Source organism: Leopardus geoffroyi, chromosome B3 (genome assembly GCF_018350155.1).
Source record: "Leopardus geoffroyi isolate Oge1 chromosome B3, O.geoffroyi_Oge1_pat1.0, whole genome shotgun sequence".
Classification (NCBI taxonomy): domain Eukaryota; kingdom Metazoa; phylum Chordata; class Mammalia; order Carnivora; family Felidae; genus Leopardus; species Leopardus geoffroyi.
The window spans coordinates 58,583,748-58,611,734 of record NC_059337.1 but is presented as its reverse complement, the minus strand read 5'-3'; the positions used below and the strand labels follow the sequence as shown (position 1 = coordinate 58,611,734).

The following is a 27,987-nucleotide window of genomic DNA, read 5'->3' as shown; positions in this document are numbered from 1 at the left end:
TAATTGCCTGAGCCACCTAGGTGCCCCAAGATAGGCTATTTTTAAGAACAGTAATGACAAAAATAAAATTAAAATCTGTTGATGGCAGAGGGACAGATTCTCGGCCAGTTACAGTTATTCCATCTAATACTTATGTCGCTATACCATCTAAACATAAAACAAGTGCTTGTAGGAAATCTATAAAAATTTCAAAAACACCCTGCTTGTCTCTCAATTGAGAATGACAAGTTTCCTTCAGGTCATTACTCTTTTCTTCATTGTTCTGAGAAAAGACAGAAATTACATTGTCATATATGAGTTGTGGTGATTGATGGGTAAAAGAACAGACTTCCTCAATCGTTCCCAATGCAACTGATACTGCCATAACAGGCACTGGTTTGCCAACCGCATATTTAAGGCACAGGAAGAGCAGAGTGTGTAGAGAGCTTAGGACTATTTCTCTAAAAGTCTTGAAGCAGTTTTCATTTTTGATGAAAATCTACTGGACATATGGTACTCCTGGTCTTGACAGTACTCCATATTTAGTCCCCACTTCACGGTTATTACAGTGTGAAATTACACACCCAAAATTATCTTCATTAAGGCAGACATTATCTTCATAGGGCAGGAAGCCCACAAATTCTTCTCCCAGGTATGGATTCATCAACAGGTGAGTGTTCCCCTACTATGTCCACATACCACCAGTGATCATGAAAGGGAAGTGAATCTCAGTTGCCTGATGGTTTCTTCCTGAGTGCAGCACTCACAGATCCAGTGTCTGACTCTTGCTGTTTTTCAATGGAACTTGTTAGTTGGTGCCTTGAAGTGCTTTCTCAAGACCTCTTCACTAGAATTTATCCTGCACTTCAGCAATGCTTGAAAGATACAGGAATATAGAGAGTTTATGGGATTTCATCAGCCTCAGGTCCTTCCAGAGGTAGATTTTGTTTACATAAGAATCAAAATTTCAAATAAAGACTTTAGGTATTGTTTTCCTTCTCTTCAAGGGTTAGAGATAAAATGTCTTCATCCAGTTCTTTACCTCCCGCATTGGGGTTCTAGGCATAGCTGTGTATGTCTTTATTGTTTTGTTCCTGGACAGAAGGTTCATCAATTTTTTTCTCTTTTTTTTTTTTGTTTTTATGTTTCAATGTCCTGATTTCATCTTCACTCAGTTCTTTTATTCACTTTCTATGTTTATAATGCAGATTGTTCAGACAACTTGTACGATAAAAATTTGTCCTATAAGGACTAGTTCTGCAGATTGTAGGGGTCTCCAAGTGTTTGGCACATAATCAGTAATGTTGTCTCTTCTAAGTTTTATCTTTTAAGTCTGCTCTTCTATAATCTTCAGCTACTTCTGCATCTGGCCAGGTCCCCCCGGGGAGCCTGAAGAAGAACAGGCCTGACTCTTCCTTGTGCAGTGGGGACTGTGAAGGAGTTAGGTGTCCCTTCCCTACAGGTCCAGCTCTCCCCTTCCTATCTTCTTAGGGCATCTCACCCTCAGGTAGGTTAGGGGAGGAGAGCCAGCCCATCACCTTCAACCTAGAATTCTATGCTTAAACTATTGATTAAATATGAGAGTAGAAAAAAGACCTTTTTTAGACATGCAGACTTTCAAAAAAATTTTACCTCCCTTGCATCCCAGTGTAGTCAGGCGTCTAAAGTGGCCCCCAGCGAGTCTGCCTGAGTATGGGCTGGCCCTAGTTCATTACTTCTAATGAACAGAATAGGCAAAATTGATGGATATCACTTCAGAGATTAAGTTACAAAAGACTGACTTGGTCTTGCTTGCATTTTCTCTTTTTCTCTTGCTTCCTTGTTCTGATGAAATCAACTATCTTTTTAATGAGCCACCCCTTGGGGTGCCGGGTGGCTCATTTGGTTGAGTGCCCAACTTCTGCTCAGGTCATGATCTCACCGTCTGTGGGTTTGAGCCCTGCATCGGGCTCTGTGCTGACAGCTCAGAGCCTGGAGCCTGTTTCGGATTCCGTGTCTCCCTCTCTCTCTGCCCCTCCCCGCTCATGCTCTGTCTCTCTCTCTCTCTCTCTGTCAAAAACAAATAAACATTAAAAAAAAATTTAATGAGCCACCCCATGAAAAAGTCAATGCAGCAAGGAAACCAAGGGAGGCCTCTGGTCATTTGCTCCTGAGGAACTGAGGATCTCAGTCCAATAGGAAACACTTTAAGTCTATTACCAAAAAGGATAGCCATGACCTCCCCCAGTAGTAATCCCCTAGTATGTCCTCTAAAAAAGGAAGCAGAGAGAACACGAACACCACATGGAAAATTCTATTTCTAATCCAGGGGTTTTCAGCTGGGGACAGCTTTGTCCCTTGGGGACATCTAGCAACATCTAGAGACATTTTTGATTGACATGACTTGAGTTGGGGGACACTACTGGCATCTAGCAGGTAGAGGCTAGAGATGCCACTAAACATCCTAACAATGAATAGGACCACCCCACAACAAAAAATTATGTCAAACAGTGTCACCTGAATGTCAATAGTACCAAAGTTGTAAGAAATCTTGTTCTAACTTAATAGTTTGATTCTTCAACTTGTGGTTGCTGTCCCACCTATGGGTAGTTTGCCTATATACTTTTTGTTTGTTAAGCCTGGCAAAGTATAGAATATTGCTGGATAACAACTAGTAAAAATTTAACCATGGGAGGCTAATAAGGGTACTGGGCATGAGACCTGTCAGCTACAGCAAGTAAGTGCAAGAATGAGTCCATAATTTATTTTTTTTTCTTTTTAGCAATATCATCTTTTAATAGCTGCCTTCCTGTGATATTATGAATTATAATAAGAAATATATATTTGGCCTTTGTCCTGTTTCTAGTGCAGACCTTCTAAAAGCCTTGGAATTTCTTAAGTGGTGAAAGAGATAAAGGTGCCTTTTGTCATGTTAATGAGGTGAATTTTGGAATGCCCCTGGGTCTTCTAAGAATTGGGCTGATTGGCTGGATTGTAGGGTTGGGACTTTCAGTCCCACCCTTATACCTCTTGGGAGGGGAGAATGGCTGGAGATTGAATAGATTTCCAATGGCTGATGACTTAATCAATCATGCCTATGTAATAAAGTCTCCATAAAAATTTAGAAATGGACAGTTTGGACAGCTTCCAGGTTGGTGAACTGGGAGAGCTGGAGGTGCTGGGAGAGTAGCACACCTATGCTGGGCATGGAAGCTCCATGTCCCTTGCCATATACCTTGCCCTGTGCATCTCTTCCATCTGGATGTCCACCTGTATCCTTTATTATATACTTTTATAATAAACTGGTAAATGTGAGTAAGTGTTTCCCTGAGTTCTGTGAGCTACTCTAGCTAATCAGTTGAATCTGAAAGGGTAGAGATCATGAGAACCTCTGATTTATAGCCAGTTGCTAAGAAGAAGCACAGCTAACAACCTGGACTTGGAACTGGCATCTGAAATCCAAGGAGTGGATCTTTGGAACCTCCAGTCTATAGGTGGTTGGTCAGAAGCATAGGTGTTAACTTGAGCTTGTGAATGGCTTCTCAAGTGGAGGGTATTCTTTTGGGATTGAGCCCTGTCCCTTTGGAGTCTGATTCTGTCTCTGGGTAGACAGTTCAGAATTGAGTTGAACTCTATAGAACACCTACTTTGTGTCCTGAGCATTGTGTGGTGGTGTGTGTGGGACGGGGTCGGGGGGTGGGGAGCCTCCTCCACACACATGTCAGAATTGGTCTTAGAACCATTTTTCTTCCCTAGAAAAAGTCCCTACAGCTGTGTTCCAGAAACTCTGGAAGTATCCGTAATGATTTTTTTTAGTTTCTCTTATAAATGCTCGTTCTATGTTGGTGGCTTAAGATTGTACCCTTACTTCATGCTTGGTTTTGTCTCTTCTGTGCCGGACTTGATTTTATTTGTGCCTCACAGTAATGCTTGCATATTTGCTTCAGCCTAAACTCTGCACCTTTTAGGACAATCCTGACACAGTACCATATCCAAGGGCTTTCTGGTTTGGGGGCAGGGGAAGTTTAAACACCTATAACCAAATTGTTAGCAAATTGTTAATCCACGTATACCTGAAGTTCAGCATTAGTGAATATCTATTAGGGTAGATTTTTAAATAATTTACCTGCAACTATAGTATAGATCATATTACTTAAAGTTACAAAGCTTTTCCAGTATTGACTAGCTTCACAAATTTTCTTTTAGTATTATGTCCAAGGTGTCTGGAGCCATAGCATAGCGGAGCATTCAACACTGTATCCATACACAAAAAATGGTTTGGCCAGTTGGAGTAATTGTTAGCTGATCCTAATTGTTGACTATTTTCAAGCAAATAAATATTTAATGATTAGTTGGTAACTAGTCCCAGATTTGTGTTTTTTCAACAGTTATAAAGCCATTGTTATTGGACAGTCCCAAATTGATGGGCATCTATGTTTCACACCTTACTCCAGAATGTAAGCATTACAAGTTTCTTTAGATTTATGACTTACAAGCATAAGTTGTTTTTTTTTAATTAAATATTTTCAAATGAGTTTGTTACTCCAGCTTTCTCTTCTGAGATTTTTAGCCTTCCACATGTGATATTAAGAGGTTTTTTTAGTCATCCTCTGTTCTAGTTATCTACTGCTACATGACAAGCCACCTCTAAATCTAGCAATGTGAAAACAACGGTTTTACTATCCTCACAGAATTCCGATGGGCATGGTAGGGATGTTTTGTCTCTGTTGCACTCTGTCCAGAGCCTCAGCCAGGAAGACTCAGTGTTCAGTGGTGACTTGAACAGATGGGCACTGGAATCATCATGAGGCTTCTCCACTCACATGTCAACACCTAGGCTGGGAAGACATGAAGGCTGGGCAAAGCCAGGGCTGTTGACCAGATCACTTACATAGGGCCTGTCTCTCTGGCTTTGGCTTCTCACAGGGTGGTGGCTAAGTTCCAAGATGGAGCTTTCTGAGAGTGTTCCAGGAGACACAGGTGGAAGCTGTAGGTCTTGTAGTGACCTAGTTTTAGAAGTCACATAGCCTTTCTTCCATATTCTATTGCAGAGATCAGTGAACTATGACCTTGTGCCAAATTCAGCATGCCACCTGTCATTGTAAATAAAGTGTTATTGGAACATAGCCATGTCCATTTGTTTACATTTTGTCTATGGCTACTTTCATGCTACAATGCAGAGTTGAGTAGTTGCAACAGAGACCTTAAGGCCTGCAAAGCCTAAAATATTAACTATGTGGCCCTTTACTGAAAAGGTGTGCTGAGCCTTGCTCTATTAGTTAAAGCCATCACAGCCTCTCAGTGTCATGGGAACCCCACTCTTGGGGGAAGGTATGTCAAAGAAGTTACACCATTTTTTGAAAATTACCATAGCACCCATTTATCTCTCAGATTTTAATCCTTGTTTGGTTTTTAGTTGTGTGGGCTACTTAAAATAGCTCTTCTCACATATGTAAATGCATGCTGAAGTTCTGTGAGAGCAGGTTAAAAAGTGGGAGTCAACTGTGGTATTTCAAGTTTTATTCTTTTGAAATTTGCCTGTTTCAGCTCTATGGGTAAATGTTTTCCTAATAATTTTTTCAAAGAAAGGTTAGAAGCATTAACCTGTGTTCACAGAGCTAATGCAGGGATAAAGAAGACCTTTAGTTTCTGGAAAAAAAAAAAAAAGAATAAGAAGAGGAAGAAGAAAACAAAGAGAAAGATGGTAAACAGTTGTCTGAACAGTTAAGCTTCACTTGGTCAACAAGTTTCAGGTTTTAGAAATCATTACTTGTTTATGAAAAAATTTTAATCTAAATATGCTATATTGGTACAATTTTAATTAACCCCAATTTCCTCATCTATAGAATGAAGGGGTTGGGTAGTCAGTGGTTCACAACCCTGGCTACATATTCAGAACATAGGGGCCCAGGCCCTTATCTTAGCTAATTAAACCAGAATATCTGGAAGTGGGGCCCCCACAGGTTTTAAAAGCTCCTCGGATTATTTTCATAAACTACAGCCAGGGCAGAGAAATAGGTGGTTAGGGGATTGTAGGCTCCTTTTCAGATGGAAAAATTTCCTTGTTCTGTGATAAAGGGGATATGAAAATGGAAAGTTTCAGGTGAAGAGGGAAGAGCCAAGATGGTAGAACAGCATGGAAAGTGTTTTTGTGTCTCTCGTCCCTGAAATGCAGCCAGATCAACACTAAACCATCTTGCACACCTAAAACACTGATTGAGGATTAACGCAACAATCTGCACAACCTGAACCACAGAACTCAGCAGAAAGAGAAAAAAATTTATTTTATTTTCCATTTTTATTAAAAAGATTTTTCTTTAATTTTTTTCTACTATGTATTTTACTTTTTTGTAAATTTTAAAAATTCTATTTTACATCAATCATTTCATTTTATTCTATTTTATTGTATTCATTTTTTCAAATTTTCAAATGTTTTCCTTTTTTTCCCCCTTTTTTCTGCTTTTTCTTTTCTTATCTTTCCTTTTTTTCTCTAATCTGTCAAGCTCCTTTCAACAACCAGACCAAAACACACCTAGGATATAGCTTCCCTTATTTAATTTTTTTTGTGTTGCTTTTAATTTTTTTTTTTTTACTTTATTAATTCCTTTTCTTCCTTAAAAATGATGAAATGAAGGAATTCTCCCCAAATGAAAGAACAGGAAGAAATGACAGCTAGGGACTTAACAACACAGATACAAACAAGATGTCTGAACTAGAATTTAGAATCACGATAATAAGAATACTAGTGGGGGTTGAAAAAAGCATAGAATCCATTTCTGTGGAGATAAAAGAAGTAAAAGCTTGTCAAGATGAAATAAAAAATGTTATAACTGAGCTGCAATCTCTAATGAATGCCACGGCGGCAGGAATGGATGAAGTAGAGCAGTGAGTTTAACAATATAGAGGACAAACTTATGGAGACCAATGAAGCAGAAAAAAAGAGGGATACTAAGGCAAAAGAGCATGATTTAAGAACTAGAGAACTCAGTGATTCATTAAAAAGGAATAACATTAGAATCATAGGGGTCCCAGAAGGTGAAGAGAGAGAAAAAGGGGTAGAAGGTTTACATGAGCAAATCATAGCAGAAAACTTTCCTAACCTGGGGAAACAGACATCAAAATCCAGGAAGCACAGAGGACTCCCATTAGATTCAACAAAAACCAACCATCAATAAGGCATATCATAGTCAAATTCACAAAATACTCAGGCAAGGAAAGAATCATGAAAGCAGCAAGGGGAAAAAAGTCCTTAACCTACAAGAGAAGACAGATCAGGTTCACAGCAGACCTATTCACAGAAACTTGGCAGGCCAGAAAGGAGTGGCAGGATATATTCAATGTGCTGAATTGGAAAAATATGCAGCCAAGAATTCTTTATCCAGCAAGGCTGTCATTCAAAATAGAAGGAGAGATAAAAAGTTTCCCAGACAAATGAAAATTAAAGGAGTTCATGACCACTAAACCAGTGCTGCAAGAAATTTTAAGGGGGACTCTCTGAGAGGAGAAAAGATGAAAAAACAAAACAAGACAAAAAACAAAAAGACCAAAAGCAACAAAGACTAGAAAGGACCAGAGGACACCACCAGAAACTCCAACTCTACAGGCAACATAATGACAATAAATTCATACCTTTCAGTACTCACTCTGAACGTCAATGGACTAAATGCTCCAATCAAAAGACATAGGGTAAGAGAATGCATAAGAAAACAAGATCCATCTATATGCTGTTTACAAGAGACCCACTTTAGACCTAAAGACACCTTCAGATTGAAAGTAAGGGGATGGAGAACCATCTATCATGCTCATGATCTCCGAAAGAAAGCCAGAGTAGCCATACTTATGCCAGACAATCTAGACTTTAAAATAAAGACAGAACAAGAGATGAAGAAGGGCATTATGTCAAAATTAAGGGGTCTATCCCCCAAGAAGATCTAATAATTGTAAACATTCATGCTCCAAACGTGGAACACCCAAATGTACAAATCAGTTAATCACAAACATAAAGAAACTCATTGATAATAATCCCATAATAGTAGGGGACTTCAACACCCCACTTACAGCAATGGAAAGATCATCTAAACAGAAAATCAAGAAGGAAACAATGGTGTTGAATGACACACTGGACCAGATGGACTTAACATATATATTCAAAACATTTCATCCTAAAGCAGAGGAATACACATTCTTCTCGAGTACACATGGAACATTCAGAATAGATCACATACTGGGACACAAATCAGCCCTCAGCAAGTACAAAAGGACTGAGATTACACCGTGCATATTTTCAGGCCACAATACTATGAAACTCTAAATCAACCACAAGAAAAAATTTAGAAAGACAACAAATACTTGGAGATTAAAGAACATCCTACTAAAGAACGAAAAGGTTAACCAAGAAGTTAAAGAGGAAATTAAAAAGTACATGGAAGCCAATGAAAATGATAACACCACAGCCCAAAACCTCTGGGATGCAGCAAATGCAGTCATAATAAGGAAGAATATAGCATTCCAGGCCTTCCTTAAAAAGGAAGAAAGGTCTCAGATACACAACCCAACCCTATACCTTAAAGAGCTGGAAAAGAACAGCAAATAAAACCCAATATCAGCAGAAGACAGGAAATAATAAAGATCAGAGCAGAAACCAATGCTATTGAAACAAAAAAAACCAGTAGAACAGATCAATGAAACCAGAAGCTGGTTCTTTGATAAACTCCTACTCAGTTTGATCAAAAAGAAAAAGGAAAGGACTCAAATAAATACTATCAAGAATGAAAGAGGAGAGATCACAATGAACACTGCAGAAATAAAAACAATAATAAGACAATATTATGAGAAATTATATGCCAATAAATTGGGCAATCTGGAAGAAAATATAAACTACCAAAAGTGAAACAGGAAGATATAGAAAATTTGAACTAACCCATAACCAGTAAAGAAATTGATCTGGTAATCAAAAATCTCCCAAAAAACAAGAGTCCAGGGCCATATGGCTTTCCAGGAGAATTCTACCAAACATTTAAAGAAGTGTTAACACCTATTCTCTTGAAGTTGTTCCAAAAAAATAGAAATGGAAGGGAAACTTCCAAACTCATTCCATGAAGCCAACATTACCTTGATTCCAAAACCAAAGACTCCACTAAAAAGGAGAACTAAAGACCAATCCCTGATGAACATGGATGCAGAAATCCTCAACAAGATACTAGCCAACCGGATGCAACAACACATTACAAAAATTATTCACCATGGCCAAGTGGGATTTGTCCCTGGGATGCAGGGCTGTTTCAATATCCTCAAAACAATCAATGTGATACCTCACATCAATAAAAGAAAGGACAAGAACCACATGATCCTCTCCATAGATACAGAGAAAGCATTTAACAGAATACAGCATCCTTTCTTCATAAAAACCCTCAAGAAAGTAGGGATAGAAGGATCATACCTCAAGATCATAAAAACCATATATGAAAGACCCACCGCTAATATCATTCTCAATGGGGAAAAACTGAGCGCTTTCCCCCTAAGGTCAGGAACACGACAGGGTTGTCCACTCTCACCACTGTTATTCAACATAGTATTGGAAGTCTTAGCCTCAGTAATCAGACAACACAAAGGAATAAAAGGCATCCAAATCAGCCAGGAGGAGGTCAAACTTTCACCTTTTGCAGATGACATGATACTCTATATGGAAAACCTAAAATATTCCACCAAAAAACTGCTAGAACAGATCCATGAATTCAGCAAAGTTGCAGGAGATAAAATCAATGCACAGAAATTGGTTGAATTCCTATACACCAATAATGAAGTGACAAAAAAAGCAATCAAGGAATCAATACCATTTACAATTGCACCAAAACCCATAAAATAACTGGGAATAAATCTAACCAAAGAGGTGAAAGATCTATACACTGAAAACTATAGAAAGCTTATGAAAGAAATTAAAGAAGACCAAAAAAAAAAGGAAAAATATTCCATGCTCCTGGATAGGAAGAACAAATATTGTTAAAATGTCAATACTACCCAAAGCAATCTACATATTCAATGCAATCCCTATTAAAATAACACCAGCATTCTTCACAGAGCTAGAACAATCCTAAAATTTGTATGGAACCAGAAAAGACTCCAAATTGCCAAAGCAATCTTGAAAAAGAAAACCAAAGCTGGAGGCATCACAATCCCGGAGTTCAATATGTATTAAAAAACTGTAATCATCAAGACAGTGTGGTACTGGCACAAAAACAGACACTCAGATCAATGGAAGAGAGTAGAGAACCCAGAAATGGACCCAAAAACATATGGCCAACTAATCTTTGGCAAAGCAGGAAAGAATATCCAATGGAATAAAGACAGTCTCTTCAGCAGATGGTGTTGGGAAAATTGGATAGTGACATGCAGAAGAATGAACCTAGACCACTTTCTTACACCATACACAAAAATAAAATCAAAATGGATGAAAAATCTAAATGTAAGACAGGAAGCCACCAAAATCCTTGAGGAGAAACCAAGCAAAACCTCTTTCACCTTAGCCACAGCAACTTCTTACTCAACATGTCTCTGTAGGCAAGGGAAATAAAAGCAAAAGTGAACTATTGGGACCTCATCAAAATAAAAAGCTTCTGCATAGCAAAGGAAACAATCAGCAAAACTAAAAGGCAACTGACAGAATGGGGGAAGTTATTTGCAAATGACATATCAGATAAAGGGTTAGTATCCAAAATGTATAGAGAACTTATCAAACTGAACACCCAAAAAACAAATCATCCAGTGAAGAAATGGGCAAAAGACATGAAAAGACACTTCTCCAAGGAAGATATCCAGATGGCCAACTGACACATGAAAAAATGCTCAATGTCACTCCTCATCAGGGAAATACAAATCAAAACTACAATGAGATACCACCTCACACCTGTCAGAATGGCTAACGTTAACAACTCAGGCAACAACAGATGTTGGCAAGGATGTGGAGACAGAGGACTCTTTTGCACTGCTGGTGGGAATGCAAGCTGGTGCAGCCACTCTGGAAAACAGTATGGAGGTTCCTCAAAAAATTAAAAATAGAACTGCCCTACAACCCAGCAATTGCATTACTAGGTATTTATCGAAGGGATACAGTTATGCTGTTTCAAAGGGGCACATGCACCCTAATGTTTATAGCAGCACTATCAACAATAGCCAAAGTATGTAAAGAGCCCAAATGTCAATCGATGGATGAATGGATAAAGAAAATGTGGTGTGTGTGTGTATATATATATATATACATATATATATGTATATATATACATACATACACACACACACACACACACACACACACAATGGAGTATTACTCGGCAATCAAAAACAATGAAATCTTGCTGTTTGCAACTACGTGGATGGAACTGGAGGGTATTATGCTAAGCGAAATTAGTCAGAGAAAGACAAATATCATATGACTTCACTCATATGACGACTTTAAGACACAGAACAGATGAACACAAGGAAAGCAAAAATAATATAAAAACAGGGAGGAGGACAAAACATGAGACTCTTAAATATAGAAAACAAACAGAGGGTTACTGGAGGGGTTGTGAGAGGGGAGATGGGCTAAATAGGTAAGGGGCATTAAGGAATCTACTCCTGAAATCATTGTTGCACCATATGCTAACTAACTTGGATGTAAATTAAAAAAATAATTAAAAATAAAAATAAAAATAAAATTAAATGACTGAAAAATTGTATGAATATCCTGACTCACCCTCCCCCAAAACAGTTCAATGGCTCAGCAATGGTAAGTTTTTAATGCAATTTTTTGAGCTCAGGCTGAGACTAAAATTTTTCTCAAAGAGAAGAACTGCCCTCAACTGCTATTATCAAACACTAAATAGCTTTGGAAATTAACTTTTACTGCAGACTTGACAATGTTTCTTAATAAATTCAACCTAAAATACAAGCCAAAACATTGCTTTGTGCAAAACTTATAGTATGGTAAAGTAACTTCCATGACAACCAATGTTGTTTCAATCAAAAGTCACATCAAGGGGTGGCTCAGTTGGTTGGGTGTCCAACTTCGGTTCAGGTCATGAAGTCACAGTTCTTTAGTTTGAACCCCGCGTTAGTCTCTGGGCTGATACCTCTGTGTCTCCTTCTCTCTCTGACCCTCCCCTGCTCACACTCTTTATCTCTCTCTCTCTCAAATAAACATTAAAAAAAGTCACATCAAGTTGCTTTATACACACATATATATTTTCTGAGTTTGATCTACAGTTTCAGAAGCATTTTCTGAAACTTGAAACAAGAATAAGGAAATTTGTATGTATTTCAAAATCCACTTAACTGTGCAATTCGAGAGTTTCTTAAATTAAAAGTGATGAACCTGCAATGTAATGACATACTAAAAGTTAGCTATCAAGAGCAGAGTTTAATCATCATTTAATCATTACTGGAGAAAATAATAAGTTTTTCCTGATTTTCTTCTCTATTGGTTTTTTGTTTCCTGATTCTCTTCATGCTGGAATTGATTCCTTTATTTATTTATTTATTTATTTATTTATTTATTTATTTAATGTTTACTTATTTATTTTGAGAGGCGTTGGGGAGAGAGCTGGGAGAGAGAATCCCAAGCAGGCTCTGCACTGTCAGCATAGAGCCCAACTCAGGGTTTGATCTCATGGAATGGTGAGATCATGACCTGAGCCAAAATCGAGAGTAAGATGCTTAACCGACCCATGCACCCAGGTACCCCCTTTATTCTTATATTCTCCAAGAAAATGTCTAAACATATAAAACATTTTATTGTGTATGAGAATTACCTGGAAGGCTTGTCTTTTTTTTTTTTTTTAATGTTTACTTATTTATTTATTTTGAAAGAGAGAGGGAGCATGAGTGGAGGGAGGGGCAGAGAGGGAGACGGAGACAGAATCTCAAGCAGGCTCTACGCTGTTAGCATGGAGCCCGATGTTGGGCTCCAGCACAGGAACTGTGAGATCATGGCCCAAGCTGAAATCAAGAGTTGGACACTCAACTGACTGAGCCACCAGGTGCCCCCAAAATGCAGATTCTTGAGCCTGACAACCAGAGATTGATTTAGTAGGTGGTCTCAGACCATTTTTAAAGAGATGCTGACATAGCACATACTACATTCCACCTTGTATTACAATTTTTATGTATAGGTTTTATCTCTTTTGTAAACTCCTTGAAGTCAGGGACCATTTTTAAAAATTAACATCTTGGGGCGCCTGGGTGGCTCAGTCAGTTGAGCATATGGCTTTGGCTCAGGTCATGATCTCACAGTTTGTGAGTTCGAGCCCCGCGTCGGGCTCTGTGCTGACAGCTCAGAGCCTGGAGCCTGCTTCGGATTCTGTGTCTCCCTCTCTCTCTGTTCCTCCCCCACTTGTGCTCTGTTTATCTCTCTCTCAAAAATAAATAAACATTAAAATTTTTTTTTAAATTAATGTCAGATTCCTCCCTGCTACCTCACATTTAGTGTGTACTCCATAGATGTTATTGAATGGATGACTATGGATTAATGTCATGACAATTTTATCCTGATAAATAATAGCATTTCCAGCAGTAGATGGGCTTGGTATACTTATTTTTTCATAATAATTCCTGATAATTACACTTTTATCAGCACCTACAAAATGAAAAAATTATCAACAATTGTTCAAGAGCAGGGACAGAGAGACTTTAAGGGGGAAAAAAAAACTAAAAAGACCCCTTTCTTTACAAACTTCTCTTTTCCCCCTGCTCCACTACACAAAGTTTGGGAGAACAACCAGAAGGAGTGATGAATTCAGTGGCTGGATCAAAGAATGAAAAGTAAAATACATAAAAAAGAAAGAGGGAAACCAAAATAATTATCTATTACACTCTTCTCCAAGCTGAGAGATGAATGCCCTGATAGCAGCTACCATGAAGAGGGGTCAGCTTGAGGTCTTACACATAACACACCCCTAGAGCATCCTGCCCCTTTCTGGCTCTCACTAGTACACACAGACCCAAGGCCTTCAGATTCCTTCTTGTCCCAAGCAGGGGCATACTTATTCTTGCAGTATTATAACTGGGGTTACATATGTTACATTTATATATACTATGACAGCAGCACCAAAGCTCTAGGATAATTATGGCACATTTTAGTGTGTCAATTTTAGTCAAGGTTTTGGAGAAAAATTGTTTAAAATTTTTTGCCACATAGAAGGGTTTTATGACACATGTGCAAGTAAAATCAAAATTCTGCTTTTCCATGTCAGTGAAACTTGTGTTTTTCTTGAATGGATACCATGGAATAGAAAATTTTTATGTGTAGAGAGCAATTGAGAACTCTGACCTTTTTGGTATAATCGAGGAATCCAATGATACTAGCCCTGGAGTCTCTTCAAGTGATTGCAAGATGTCATAGGAGGCAAGATCAAATCCTGTAGATATCTGTGACCCACATGACCTGTGCTTTGACCACAGAAGTCAAAGTAGAACATGTGACTTCGGAGTGAGTCAAGAAGGCCAAAATATTTATTGTACAATAGATATTTCTATCTACCTTAGAAAAGTTTGTCACCTTAGAAATCACTTGTGATTATTTGGATTGTACACAAAGCCACTGGCTCCTGCTAACAAATTCAGTTTCCTGATGTAACTGTCCTTAATCAAATGTTCTGGTATATTGAAATATTTATGGATAAATTCAAATGACATTTAGGATTTGGTTCAAAATAAGACGAGATGGGGAAAGTGGACTGAGAAAAGGTTTCACACTCAGGATTGACTTGCTTTTCATTAACAAGAACAGAGATGTGACAGCAAAAGACAAAAACCTGGGTAGTCTGACTCAATTGTTCATCTTAATGATAAAGTCTTAGTTGTCTTACTTAACTGCTTTTGGTTGGTTTATTTGAAGTCTGAACAATTTCAGAAAACAATTGCAGAGCAAAACTGTTAGTTTTTTTTTTCTGTAATCAACAAAAGTTCTGTGATAAAAATAAACATTGAGAGATGAAAATCATAAGGACTACCTTATTTGAGATTCTTGATGTATTTAAGTGTAGTGAAACTTATACATTTAGCAAAATAGAAAACATCACTAGTCTTCTTTCTTCAACATGAAAGTGCTCTGACAAGAATTCCATGGAGACAGTTAAAGAGGCCGACTGGATTGTTATGACACTGGTTATTAGGCCTGTAAACAGAATAATGAAACCATCAGGATTTTCTACCACAGGAACCCAAAAATATTGCACTGTAACTTTCTCTCTAGTAGCATTCAAAGAATATTTCCTCAGCATTTACCCTTTTGTAACTCGTAAAGCAATAACAAATGGTTGCCATTTTATTAGTATATTTTTGTGGGTGTGGGTGTGTGTTCTAGAGACTTGCAGCTAGAGAAGAGAAAGTACCTAGATGATGAATCTGCATTGGCTGAGCCTCAGTTCATTCCAGAGCTCTGACATGGACAGAACCTATGACAAGCAGCTTCTTCATTGAGCCAATGAGACAAGTAGAATACATTTTTCCCCAAAATTATAATTTAAAATAATTTACTATATTCTAAAACATAGTATTATTATACTATAAAATGGGTTTTAATGTCTGAAAAGGAGATTCCAAATAAATGTTATGATTTTATTGGCCACATTGGCCAATACCCCCATTGCCCCCCAGGTATGCCTTTGCTGTCTTCTGCTAGTAAGGGTAACTGGTGGAAAATACTGAAAAGTTCTCATTGAACTGGTTTTCTCTTTCCAAGGAAAGTTTAGGAAGGAAAATTTCAAGCCTTTAAAATTTCTGTAAAGCATATCTATGGGGAGAAATTTTTCTTTGTTATTTAAAAATTAGACTAATAGAATATTTTTCATAAACAGCAATTTTAAACTCTTATAGTATTAAAAAATACTATAGTGTAATAATTCAGAGTAAGCCAAGAAAACATTGACTAATAGATCACCTCAGTGAAATAGAGAAAAAATGAACTGATGTGATACAAGAAGAATGAGCTTACCACCAGTTGCTACTTAAATTGAAGTTTATTATTTGCATTTACATTGAAGATAATGTCTGATACCTTTAAAAATTATGCAAAATGTCCCATATAATTTTGTAAATGGATTTAATTTTCTATAAAAATAGTATCTCTGAGGTAAAAGGGAAATTTTAAATTTTGTCCCTTCAGATGATCACAAATGATATGAAATCTGTTTTAGTGAGGTATTATCACAACCTACGCTGCACAGAAAAGTAGTTTGGGTGGTATTTGTGTGGGTGCCCAAAAGTATGTATCCTCGGCTCAATGACCTGAGGCATTAAGGTCAGCATTTTTATCCATACACCCTGTCCTTGGACTCCACGATACAAGAGACGGAGGTTTTCAAATAGATTTCCACTCTCTGCCTGCAGAAACTATTTCCATAACCAGAGTTGTTGGCATTCATTGTGTGTAGAATGAGAACAGGCTTTGGCACCAGATTAGAATGTCTTCAGTTCTGTGAGACATTCTGAGAATTGCTCCAGCAATTTCTCCCTTCTCTCCGATGCATCGATATTTCATTTCCTTTCTACTAGACATTTCCATTAATATAAAAATATGGTATTATTTCTTCCACTTAAACATCAACAATATCAACAATCTTGACCTCACTTTTGCCTCTAGCTTACTGCTCTATTTCTGTTCACTCTGCAATAAATTCCTTAACATAATCATGTATCCTTCATGCCAGCAATTCTTCTCCCATTCTCTCCTGAACCCACTCACTCAGGCCCTTACCCCCTCCTCTCCACATAAACTGCCCTTGCTATAGTTACTAATGTCTCCCACATTATAAAATCCAAGGCACTATCTCTGTTATCCTCACTTGCCCATCAATAGTGTTCTCACTTTCTTTTTCTTCCTTGAAACATTTTCTTCCCCTGACTTTCAGGATACCCTCCTCTCCTGGCCCCCCCATTGCCCTCAGTGGCCATTACTCCTCCATCTTCTTGGCTGGTTCCTCCTGTTTCTCTGACTCTAAAAACAGGAGTGCTCCTAGGCTCAGTCTTGGCTCTCAGTCTTAGACTGTATCCATGTTTTCTCCCTTGGGAGTCTTATGTATGTATGTGACTTCCATATTTACATTTCCAGACCTGACTTGTCTACACTCCTATACCCAAGTGCCTACTCAATGTCTCTACTGGGATGTCTAACAGGCATCTCAATTTTTCACATATCCCAAAACGAACTCCTGATCTTTTCCCCAAAACTTTCTTTTCCCTGAGTCTGCCTCTGTTTATTTAGTTAAGGTAACTCCATCCTTCCAGTGGCTCAAGTAAAAACTTTGGACTCATCCCTGACTCCTCTCTTGCCTTTGAATAAAATGCTGAAAGAAAAAGCTGAAGTGTGTTAATATACTGCTTAAAGACAAAGGGACAGAATTCTCACCACTGTCTAAAAACCACAAAAGGGTTGCTGCTGCCTCTTCCTTTCCGGAAATCACCAGCTACAATCACCTTTTGGACAGACAAGGAAACTTCTACTAACTGGATAACAAATACTCACACCAGTTCTGGTAGGAAGAAGGAATGAAAAACACAAGACTGGCCATCACATTCCCTCTGATACACTCTACTTACATACATCACAATACGTTCACACGTTTCTTTTATTCTCTACTCTCAAATAGCCAACTTGCCCACCAAGTGCTAAGGGAAACTCTGAGACATCAACCTCTGGAAAAGTTCTTTGCAGAGCACATAGTTGTCATAGCTGCTGTCAGGTGCCTGTATTGGAGAAAGAAACAGAGTTGGCTTTACCTCCTCTGGGGACATAAAGGATTCCTAAGAAATTATGGTCATGGGGAAAACTGCTGCTGGAGGCAGAATGTAGAATCTAAGTTCCTCTGGAAGGTTTTTAAACAGTAGGTGTCTCTTCTGCTTTTTATTTTTTTTAAGTGTTTATCTATCTTTGAGAGAGAGAGAGAGAGAGCAAGGGAGGTGCAGAGAGGTGGGGGGGGGGGGGGGCGGGGCGGGGGTGGTGCGGGAAACAAAGGATCCAAAGCAGGCTCTGTGCTGACAGCGGAGAGCACAATGCGGGTCTTGAGCTCATGAACCACGAGATCATGACCTGAGCTGAAGTAGGATGCTCAACCGACTGAGCCATACAGGCACCCTTCTTCTGCTTTTTAAAAACCAGCCCCCAAAAAATTAAAAATAAATAAATAAATAAATAAATAAATAAATAAATAAATAAAAGGGGCGCCTGGGTGGCGCAGTCGGTTAAGCGTCCGACTTCAGCCAGGTCATGATCTCGCGGTCTGTGAGTTCAAGCCCCGCGTCAGGCTCTGGGCTGATGGCTCAGAGCCTGGAGCCTGTTTCCGATTCTGAGTCTCCCTCTCTCTCTGCCCCTCCCCTGTTCATGCTCTGTCTCTCTCTGTCCCAAAAATAAATAAACGTTGAAAAAAAATTAAAAAAATAAATAAATAAAAACCAGCCCCTCTGCCATTTTTCTGAAGATATGAGATATCTTTTCTACTCTTTTTTTTTTTTTCCGACCACACCAAACAGCCTGAGTAAGGTGTTTTATGTTTGATGGGTGCTAAAAAAAAAAAAAAAAAAAAAAAAAAAAAAAGTTGCTGATTGTTCTGAACTTTTTCTACTCCTTGGGAACTGAGTGAGTTCCTTTTTATTCTTTAAGGGCTAGTAATATGTGTTTGTATTATCAAGACCTAAAGAAGCACCTACTTGCCACACAAGAAGGTAAAGATATACAAACCCCAATGAAGGAAGCATTCATGACAGTCTTGGAAAGTTGCTCTTCCAGTGGGGCACCAGTGAGGCTTTAGACAACAAGGGAGGTTAGGAGAAGGGAATTTAGGGCAGACATGTGTTCTATATGCTACCAGTTTATTAGGAGAAATTCTAAAAGGATTGTCAACTTATCACTATTAATAGCTCTGCCTTCTCCCTTACAAATTGGCACTTGTACTCTATTATCATTTTTATTAACAATCTTGTAGTCTTTGGGGTCTGAAATTCATGCAAATACATTTCTTCCTCACCCAGAATCCACCATATATAATGAATTATACTTTGACCTAAAGGAACTAGACATTACCTAATAGACATCTGAAAGACTTAAAATATTTTTACGAGCTCCATTTGAAAAAAAATTGTGACAGAGGGGTATGAAGAAATCACTTGTTATTCATGTTTTAACTTTACTTTCTATTAAATGTAGTTTTGAAATGTTCTTTTCTGGAAAAGATGAATGATAAAGTTCTTAGGAAAAAAAAAAAAGAAGCTGCACCAAATAGAAACCTGTTAGAGCTATTACTAAAAAAATCCCATGAACCCATGAAGAAATGCTTGCAAATAAATGCCAGTAACCGATGTAAATTAAAAACTCAATTCTAGGGGCACCTGGATGGCTCAGTTGGTTACGCGTCTGACATCGGCTCAGGTCATGATCTCATGGTTTGTGGGTTTGAGTCCCACATTGGGCTCTGTGCTGACAGCTCAAAGCCTGCTTTAGATCCTCTTTCTCCCTCTCTCTCTGCCCCCCCCTCAAAAATAAATTAAAAAACATTTAAAAAAACCCTCAAATGTCAATCCTAGTTTCAAAGAAAAAAATTGCTAAAAGTAAAGATAGAGGAATAACTTTCCTCCCTACACCTCCATTTTATTGAGATATAATTGACATATAGCATTGTATAAATTTAAGGTGTACAAGATAATTTGCTATATGTATATATTACAAAATGATTATCACAATAAGTCTAGTTAACACCCATCACCTTAGTTACAAAAATTTTTTCCTTGTGATTAGAACTTTTGAGATCTAGTCTCTTAGCAACTTCCAAATGTACAACACAGTGTTGTTAACTACAGTCACCATGCTATACATGATATTCGCAGAACTCATTTATTGACTAGAAGTTTGTACCTTTTGACCACCTTCATTCATTACTTCCCCTATCACCAACCCATTCTCTGCCTCTAGAGAATCTGTTCTCTGTTTCTATGAGTTCCTTTATTTTAGATTCCTCATATGAGTGAGATCATACACTTATTTTCTAACTTATTTCACTAAGAATAACATTCTTATTAAAAAGGTTGTTATTAGTCAGGGTTCTCCAGAGAAACAACCAATGGGCCAATGGGGAGTGTGTGTGTGTGTGTGTGTGTGTGTGTGTGTGTGTGAGAGAGAGAGAGAGAGAGAGAGAGGTGGGGAAGGGAAGGCAAGGCAGAGAATGAGATTGATTTTCAGGATTTGGCTCACACAATTATGGAGGCTAACAAGTCTGAAATCTTTAGGGCATGGTGGTAGGCTGGAAACTTAGGCTGAGTATCTATGTTATAGTCCTGAGGAAAATTCCTTCTTCAAAAAACCTCAGTCTTTGTTTTCAAGATCTTCAACTGATTAGATGAGGCCCACCCACATTATGGAAGGTAAAGTGCTTTACTCAAAGTCTACTGTTTTAAATGTTGATCACATGTAAAAAATTCCTTCACAGCAACATCTAGATAGATGTTTGACCAAACAACTGGGCACCATAGCCTAGTCAAGTTGACGCAAAGAATTAACCATCACAAAGGTAGTCAAGAAGGAGTATTCTCTATTTCTTCTTCAGCTGAGGAAGGTAAACAAATGTGAATATCCAGGGACATGATCAAGTACACTGAGAAAAGTCACCTAAGTTTATTCAAAATTAACAGACACCAGCCTAACACTGTTAAAATCTCAATGAAAGAAGTAAGAGGTTTTGGTACTTAATGAAGCTGCTAAAGGTCCCAGAACTGTGGCCAGGGCAAAATATACACAATGAAAATATATTCTCCTTACTTAAATTAATCCCTAGAACTATACACTGGTATGAAATGGGTCAGTTTACTGGTCTTGGCACTAGTTTTGCTTTGGCTTCAGTCAATCCCTTGGAATTTATTTACAAAGGGTTCCTTCCCAGATCCTACCTAAGGTTCCCCAGTGCAGAGATGGCTACTTGCATGAGCTCAGGGAAAACTGCTTCATTGCTATTAACACATAAAGTTAAGTCTAATTTCTACTTGCAGATTTTCACCCTGAGGCCATTTATGTATCCAGCTATCTAATCATACAGATTTCTAAATCTAACTACAGAGGCTGAATTAGTTTTTCTCTAAATTAATAGTTTTATTTCCCTACTGTAATGAAATGCAAGCCTCTTCGATGTATTATTATGCTAGTAAATTATAAGTCCTCAGTAAACATTCTAGACACCGAAGGAAAGACATGGGTTTAACTATTTCTCTAAACTGAGTCCATTGAAAGAATCAGAGAAAACTATTTCTTTTATTTTTTTTATTCAACAGTGGCTTTCAATCACAATCAGTTGATAGGCCTTCCCATTGTTCCCATTGTTGAATCTAATGGGAGTCCTCTGTGCTTCCTGGATTTTGATGTCTGTTTCCCCAGGTTAGGAAAGTTTTCTGCTATGATATGCTTATGTAAACCTTCTACCCCTTTTTCTCTCTTTTCACCTTCTGGGACCCCTATGATTCTAATGTTATTCCTTTTTAATGAGTCACTGAGTTCTCTAATTCTTAAATCGTGCTCTTTTGCCTTAGTATCCCTCTTTTTTTTCTGCTTCCAGAAAAAAAAATCTTATTGGTCTCCATAAGTTTGTCCTCTATATTGTTAAATTCACTGCTCTACTTCATCCATCCCTGCTGCCGTGGCATTCATTAGAGATTGCAGCTCAGTTATAACATTTTTTATTTCATCTTGACAAGCTTTTATTTCTTTTATCTCCACAGAAATGGATTCTATGCTTTTTTCAACCCCAGCTAGTATTCTTATTACCGTGATTCTAAATTCTAGTTCAGACATCTTGTTTGTATCTGTGTTGATTAAGTCCCTAGCTGTCATTTCTTCCTGTTCTTTCTTTTGGGTGAATTCCTTCTTTTCATCTTTTTGGTGGAAGAAAAAGAATTAATAAGATAAAAAGTTAAAATTAAAAAATGAAAAGAACACAAGAAAACAAATAAAGCTAACTATATCCTAGGTGTGTTTTGGTTTGGTTGTTGACAGAAGCTTGATAGAATAGAGAAAAAAGGGAATGAAAAGAAAAAAAAAATAAAAAAAAGGAAAAAGCAAGCCACCATTTAAAAATTTTTAAAAATGAATACAATAAAATAGAATGAAATGAAAGGATGAAAGTCAAATAGGAGAAAAAGCTTGCAGAATGAAAAAAATTTATATAAACAGAAAATAAAAATAATTTTTTTCTCTTTCTGTATCCAAGAATAAGAAAAGAAAAGAAAAGAAAAAGAAAAAGAAAAATGAATAGGTGAGCCAGTGAACAGAATGAAATCCAAATGAAATTACATCCAGTTTCCCTCAGAAGTCAAACTGTGAAGCACTTTATAGTTTGTACACTAAGCAAGTGGAGAGACTTGTGGTCATCCTCTAGGGCTTGGTTGGCACAGTTGGATGGGGCTTGGTGTAATGGCTCCATTCTCCAATATGTGGTGTTGCTTAGCTTTGGGGGAAGATTGGTGTAGCACACTTGCTCATATGTGTAGGTATGGGAGAGGTGAAAATGGCATCACCCAGCTTCCCAGTCTCTGGTACAAGAACTATGTGCTCTCACCAACTGGCCATCAGACACCCCTCCTTTGTCTCCAGCTTCCCTCCACTCCCTACTTCTACATTATCTGCAACCAAGCTTCAGCCTGCCAGGTGGCACCTCTCTCCCAAATTTTATTTCAGATGGGGCTGTGTTTCCAAACCCCTCACTCTTTGGGGCCCTGCGGCTTAGACCTACTTGGACTCTCTGTGGAAGGGTCTCACCAAGCAATGGCTGGTGAACCCTTACATCACCTTACATCACCAGCTGGGAACGCTTATATCACTGCGCGGTTGCAGCGGCCCAGAGACTGCCTCTTATTAGTTTTTTTAATGTAATTTTTTTTCCTGTAAATCATTTGAAGTCATCATATGGCCCAGCAATTCCAATCCTATACCCAAGAGAAATGAAAGCATATATACACACCAAAACTTATACACAAGTGTTCATAGCGGCGTTATTCATAATTGCCATAAAGTAGAAATGGACAAATACAATGTGGAATATCCATACAGTGGAATTTTTCATAGCCATAAAAAGGAATGAAGTAGTTATACATGCTACAAAATGTGTGATCTTGAAAACATTTTGCTAAGTTAAAGAAGTCCATCACAGAGATCATATATTGTATGATTCCATTTATGTGAAATATCCAGAATAGACAAATCTATAGAGACAGAAAGTGGATTAGTAATGGCCTGGGGCTTGGAAGAGAAATGGGGAGTGACTGCTAATGGGTATGGGGTTTCTGTGTGGGAGTATACTTTATAGTCTGTGTCTGATATTCTGATATCTGGAGTCCTTGCAGACATACTTCTCTTGAATGTTGTTTGCTGAAAGGGTCTTTTCTCCTCCTGCATCTATCTTTGGCTGTATGTGAGATTTTGTCTATGAAATTTTATTTTTAGAAATAATTTGAAGCCTAGATGGATGTTATATTTCTTCAAAGAAGAATTTTGATTGCTTTTTTTCATGTACTTCAGAATACCAGCAATCAAGTATCATCTTAATCCATTATCAGGCTAGAGATTCTCTCAGCTACAAAAAATTTGAAGGGCTTTCTGGACTACAGATTATTTGAAACTAGGCTGAATACAGTGCAAGGCCTGGTTTACTTCCATTTTACCTTAATTCCTAGTGTGCAACCAGTCTTATGGCAAACCACACTGGAGCAGAGGCAAAAGAAACATCAGTAATACTGATCCTGTCTTTATTTTAAAATTTGATGTTTTGTTCATTGTTGACTTTTCATTATTTTATTTATTAGTTTTAATTAATAATACTGCATTAAAGTATTATTTATGTGGATCAGTAAGTTCTTGGGCCCCCTACATTTTGTGCCCAAGGTGAGTACTTCACTTACCTCACTGCACTCCCAGCCTTGGGATTTTTACATCCTAGGAGTTTGAAGAGACAAAGCTCTGTGTTGCCCCAACTTCCTTGAAGATATTATAAAGATTTTTAGGGTAATTCTCCCATTTTCTCCTTTACTATGCAATATAGAATTAATGGTTTAAAGACTTATGGACTGGAATGGAATCAACATAAACATTTATCTTCACCTTCCCCTGAAACTGTCCAAAAATGATAGTTGTAGAATAACAAGATTGAAACCCACAAGGATGAAGAAAAGGGACAAGAGAGAATAGTGAATGAGAGCTGTCCATACATTTTCAGAAGACAAGACAGCTGATAGAGGAGTGATATCTGATCTTGATAGCAGAGTTCAGGAAGCAGAGCCCTAGTTTCTACAGAGATAGATAATAAGAAGTGAGCCATTTCACCCCACAGAACCCCACAGAAAATGTGTTGTTCTTATTACCAGTCTCCATGGAGAGGCAAAAACAATTTGCATTCACATGTTATGGTCTATAACATACATTTACAGTATCACCTCAAGAATATTGAACTCTCCCATGTACTATCAGTCTGGTCAGGTAGGACTTAGATTAATACAACTAGACAATGTTTTGTTTTGTTTTGTTTTGTTTTGTTTTGTTTTGTCTGAGAGGGATTGGAGACAGGGAGAGGGAAAGGGAGAGAGAGAATCCCAAGCAGACCACACGCTGTTGGCACAAACCATGAGATCATGACCTGAGCCAAAATCAAGAGTTGGTCACTTAACCAACTAAGCCACCCAGGCGCTCCAGACAATGTTTCAAAACACTATTTTGGTGATACTGTTATTATCTCAGAAACTGAGGAAAATCATATGACTGATTGGGGATGATCAATTTAACTCCAAAAAAATCCAGGGCCCCACAGAGTGTAAAATTCAGGGGGATTGTCTGACCTGGAGCAACTTGTAGTATACCACAGACAACTAGGAAGAAATTGTTGTTGCTTCCCACCTCTCAGACTAAATTAGAAGTCCAACATTTTATGGGCCTATCTGGATTTTGGAAAAATCATACCCTTCACTTAGGGATAAATACTGTTATCTTAAATCTGCAAAATTACCCAGGAAAAGGTTGTATTTGATTGAGGCTCTGAATAGCAACAAGCCTTCTTAGAATTGCAAAAGGCTGTAGCTCGAATTATCCCATTAGGACTATATGATCCTAATGTTGAGATAAAATTAGAAATTTTCTGCCTGCACTCATGTCAGCTGGAGTCTCTGGCAAAAGCCCATAGCCACTGATCAATGGTGCCCTCTGGACTTTTGAACCAGAAAAGCACCAAATGCTACTCTCCAGTGTACTCCTTCTAAAAGATAGTTACAGGCTTGTTATTGGTCATTTATGAAATAGCTCCAATAACTGAAGGATATGAGATTTTAAGACCTGAATGGGTAATGTCAGAAAAATGCTCCATGTCATGGTATGTCATGGGTAATGTCAGAAAAGTGCTCCAACAAGGAGGACAACACCCAAAGAAGGTCCATCCTACAATGGAAATGGAGCACGCTACAGTGACTTCTCATGGGAGGAACTTATATTCAGAAGCAAGAACCCATTTTCCCTTTAGGGTTGACTATGGAGCTTTCTGAGAAGGATTTACTTACTTGGTTCCTGCTGATGCTAAAACTCATAATAAAAATGGCCTTATTTGCCAACAGGAAAAGCAGAATTTTCAGTTCTGGAGAAGTAACAGTTTGGCTCTCCTAGCTACATTTCATCAGATCAGATCACAACACTCACTTCACTGCCTGTACAGTGAAACAGTGGGCAGAAAAACATCACATTCAATAGGCTTATCATATTACTTTTAACCCTCAAAATAAAGGAACAATAGAAAATTGGAATAGACAATTAAAACATCCACTCTAAAAAATGAGGGAGTAAGAAATGATTGAAGCGTTGAACCACAAAATTAGAGCTTTGTGTCTTACAATTTAACATGAGGGACATTAAAGTAGATTTCCATTAGATAATTAGGTAAATTAATATTATAGGAGTGAATAAAACTTACAATAATACTGATATTGACTATCAAATGTGTTGGGAGATTGAATTTAAATGAATTTAAATGTCCCTCGGGACATTGTCCCTGTGGAAGAGAACTGGCCTGAAGAAAATTTTGACCTGAACAATAATAGATCAATTAAAGTTCCTTAATCTCTCAACTGATACATGCCATAAAATACAGGTGACTACAGAACAGGTAGACAAACAAATTGTAAAGTTAGTTTAAAAATATGAGAGTTTATGCTGCTATTTTGGGATGGTTCAGGTATATGGTAAATCCATATACATGGATTATGTACATTTTCATTGTCTGTTTGATTATGAGGTATTGTAAGGCAAATGATCATTCTCAAACTGTGAGTGATTATTTTTGTTCTTAAAAAGTCTTGAGCATGGATCAGGTGGATAGACTCTACTGTGAGGGTTAATTCCTGTGGGCCTGAAATTGGCCTGAGCTGTTTTACTAAAACATGAAATGTATTCACACGACACTGATATCTGATCAAGGCATAAAATCTACAGATTATTAGTGGTGCTTTGTAACCAGGAGTGGGAAGAATTTCAGGGCAAGCTGTTAGCATTATTTATTGATAATAGTAAAACTGATGATTTGCACCTGGTCTAAGACACCCACAGGGTTCTGTCACTGGAAGTAGTTACATAACAAGCACATGAGAAACCCAGGTTGAGATTCCATCTTGGACTTCTTGGTTCTGAGATGGTCCCTGTCCACATTGCTGGTTTCTGATCTGAGAGAAAGTGTGTTGAGACAGCCCCTTACAGAGGGATTACAATTGGAACTTGGGCTTGGCTGCCCTGAACCTTTGCTGTGAGGTAACCTTTGACTGTGATGTACATCCTTACTTTAATGCTATTGTTCTATTGTGTCCTTTTCCTGCAACAAACCATAGATTTATAAGCATTGTAATTTTGAGTCTGATGAATCTTTAGCAACCAAACCCCATTTAATTGTTACTATTAGTGTGCTAAGTGATGGAAATGGAGTATTTTTATATTATTTTAATTTCTCACAAAAAAAAAAAGAAAAAAAAAAGATCCTATGCATCCCAAAAGTTGACCAAAAAATTTTGAGGTAGTGTGTTTTTACATTCTCCTGAACCATTGGGTGATGTTCCTGTGTAGAAACAAGTTAACACACTGTAACTGTCAGATCCATGAGCTTTATTATAAAAAGGCTATTCCCAAAAGGAATAGCTTGCTTTGTATTTGGAACCAGACCTGCTCTACAGCGTCAATATTCATCTTTTGTATTTGAAAATTTTTTTTAAATGTTTATTTATTTTTGAGACAGAGAGAGACAGAGGATGAAGGGGGAGGGGCAGAGAGATAGGGAGACACAGAATCCGAAACAGGCTCCAGGCTCCGAGCTGTCAGCCCAGAGCCTGACGTGGGGCTCGAACTCACGGACCATGAGATCATGACCTGAGCCGAAGTCGGACGCTTAACCAACTGAGCCACCCAGGCGCCCGTCATCTTTCGTATTTGAAATTAAGTTCATTTTTTGTGACAATTGGTTTGCCCTAATATGCATAGCTGTTTCCTCTAGACAGTGAATGAGAAAAGGGATTGGGATTCCCCAAGAAGAGTGGTAATCCAAAATTGTTGGCGTGATCTGGAAATCTGACATCTGTAGCAGCAGGTGGTGGCCCTTCTGCCTGCTACAGGTCACAGAGAAGCCACTGTGTTGCAGGAGTGGTAGATGGCGGCTAGAAAAGGAAATCTGATAGCACTGATGGAGACAAGGCTGCTTCTGTTTTCCTCCACAACCCTGAAAAGACAGCACACCCACAAGCAGCATCATAGGATCTAAAATAGAGATTTTATTAAACTTCTCAATTGAGCTATCTTTATTGAAATAATTGTTTTATTTAATAACAATACAAAAGGCCAATGAAAAGGACAAGATGAGGAAGAAGGCAAGTCAAGGCTTGGTCAACTGAGTCAGTTGTGATTAATTGTGTTGTGCCTGCGATACCTTTGCACATTCGGATAATGTCCACAGACCACTGAGAACAGGACCTAGAGCTCAGGTTGAGGTCTAGACTAGAGAGTGTAGGCAT

The 27,987-nt window shown here is 38.1% G+C and overlaps 1 pseudogene; it reads right to left on the bottom strand.

The window, feature by feature from the left end:
* On the bottom strand, window positions 1-27,987 carry LOC123583640 (annotated as a pseudogene).